We start from the raw sequence: 2,396 nt of genomic DNA, 5'->3' as shown, positions 1-2,396 counted from the left end.
TTCACACTTCTCAGATTGGCTAAGATGATAGGAATAATAATGATGAATGCTAAAGAACATGTGGGAAAACCTAGAATGAGTCTTTTCATGTGAGAGAATGATAATGACACAAGGAGATTGACAGTCAGTTGCTGTTCTCTGACCTTCCTCCTCTTCTCTCTTGCCTCCAATTTATTCCATTCCCCATCCACAAGGAGCATCTGTGTAAGTAAAGGCTGCTTTGCAACTCCTTCAAGTGTAATGATTCACAGCTGTGGAGGCTCTTGGATAATTGATCTATTCCTTCACCTAGGCATGGTCCTTAACAATTCCCCAATTTTTATTTTATAAAAACGCGATTATCCCCCCCCCACCAACAGCAAGGTCAGTAAGTTTGTGCATTAGCTGTTATCTAAGTCCACATGCTAAGGTTTTTGTGTCCGCAAGCTAGGGAGTGCAAACAGCACTATAGCAGGTGTTGAATCTTGTGAGATATCGTGGAGGCAAACTTTCAAATGGAGAAGAGGATTATAGTGAGAATAAGCATTTTTCATAAGTCTCTCATCAGTCTCCTGGCTTGGCCCTTTGATGTGTTGGCGCTTTTAATTACCCTGACTAAAAATGTCTTGCAGGGTCTCTTCTCCTTTTCCTTCCCCATGAGTTACCACAGGAACTCTGGGAGAATCTTACTCATGAACAGCTCTCAGGTGCTGCTGCTTCTTTGTTTCTTGTGTTTCTTATGTCCCAGTGACTGCTGGAGGTCTAACTCAGACCTGTAGAATGGATCTCTCTATGTGAGAAGAAGATGATACAAGGCGACTGAGAGGCAGTGGCAGAGCTGTGGAGACTCTTGGAGAATTGACCCGCCCCTTCACTTACACATGGTCCTTAACAGAAAGAAACTTGAAATTGAAGAAATCTGTATCAGCTGGGGAATGGCTGAATAAGATATGATATATGAGTGTAATGCAATATTATTGTTCTATAAGAAATGGTGAGCAGGCTGATTTCAGAAAAATCCTTGAAAGATCTACATGAGTTGATGCTTAGTGAAGTGAGCAAAACCAAGAGAAGATTGTATACAGTAGCACTAAGATTATGTATTGATCAGTTGTGATGGACTTGGCTCTTTTCAACAATGCAGTGATTCAAGTCAATTCCAGTAGGCTTGGGATAGAAAATACCATCTGCATACAGAGAGGGAACTATGGAGACTGAATGTGGATCAAAGCATAGTATTTTCACCTTTTTTTTTTTTCTTGTTTTTCCCTTTTGCTCTGATTTTTCCTGTATAACATGACAAATACAGAAATATGTTTAAAAGGATTGCACATATTTAACTTAGATTGCTTCCTGTCTTGAGGAAGAAGGAGGTAATGAAAGGAGGGAGAAAAATTTGGAAAACAAAATGTTACAAAACTGAATGTTAAAAATATTTTTATATGTCTTTGGAAAAATAAAATACTATTAAGAAAAAAAATGTTTCCCAGCTTTCTGTTTTCTTCTAATCTTGGTTGCATTAGTTTAGTTTGTGTAAAAACTTCTAAATTTAACATAATCAAAAGTGTTTATATGGCATAATGCTATCTCTTTTCAGGTCATGAATTCTTTCCTTCTTCATAGATCTGACAGATAGACACTTCCTTGCTCCTTGAATTTGTTTATGGTATCATTCTTTATATCTAAGTCACGTACTCATTTTAACCATAACTTCTTGTAAAATAGTGGTCTATGTCTAGGTTGTACCCTATTGTTTTCAGGTTTTCTCAACAGTTTTTGCTAAATAGCGAGTTCTTATCCCTGAGGATAGGGGTCTTTAGGTTAATCAAACACTAAGTTATATGGTTCTTCACTATTGTGAGTTTTATTCCACTGATGAAGTTCTGAGAGGGAAATAGTTGAGGTTCTACAGTAGTTTAATTTTGCTATTTATTTCTTCCTAAAAACTCAATTTCTCCTCTAAAAATTAGGATGCTATACCAATAGGTACATATATTTAATATTAATATTACTTCATTGTTTATGGTACTTTTAACAAGATGTGGTTTTCTTAACTCTTAAAATTAGATCTATTTTTTGCTTTTGCTTTGTCTGAGATCAGAATTGCTATCCCAGCTTTTTTTCTTTTTTCTTTTATTTCAAAATAGATTCTACTCTTGCCCCTCACTTTTACACTTTCTGCATTTTTCTGCTTCAATTGTGTTTCTTGCAGGATTATGTTTTTTGATCCATTCTGCTATCTGCTTGTGTTTTATGAGTTTATCTCATTTCACATCCACAATTATGAGTGTTGTGTCTTTCCTTCCATTCTATTTTTCTTCCTGTTTGTCCTCTCTCTCCTTTCACCCTTTTCCTCCTCATCAGTGTTTTGCTTGTACAAAATGCCTCCCTTGTCCTCCCTTCTGTCAGTCCCCTCT

The sequence above is a fragment of the Antechinus flavipes genome, chromosome 2, assembly GCF_016432865.1.
Source record: "Antechinus flavipes isolate AdamAnt ecotype Samford, QLD, Australia chromosome 2, AdamAnt_v2, whole genome shotgun sequence".
Lineage (NCBI taxonomy): Eukaryota > Metazoa > Chordata > Mammalia > Dasyuromorphia > Dasyuridae > Antechinus > Antechinus flavipes.
Note: the sequence above shows the minus strand (reverse complement) of the source record.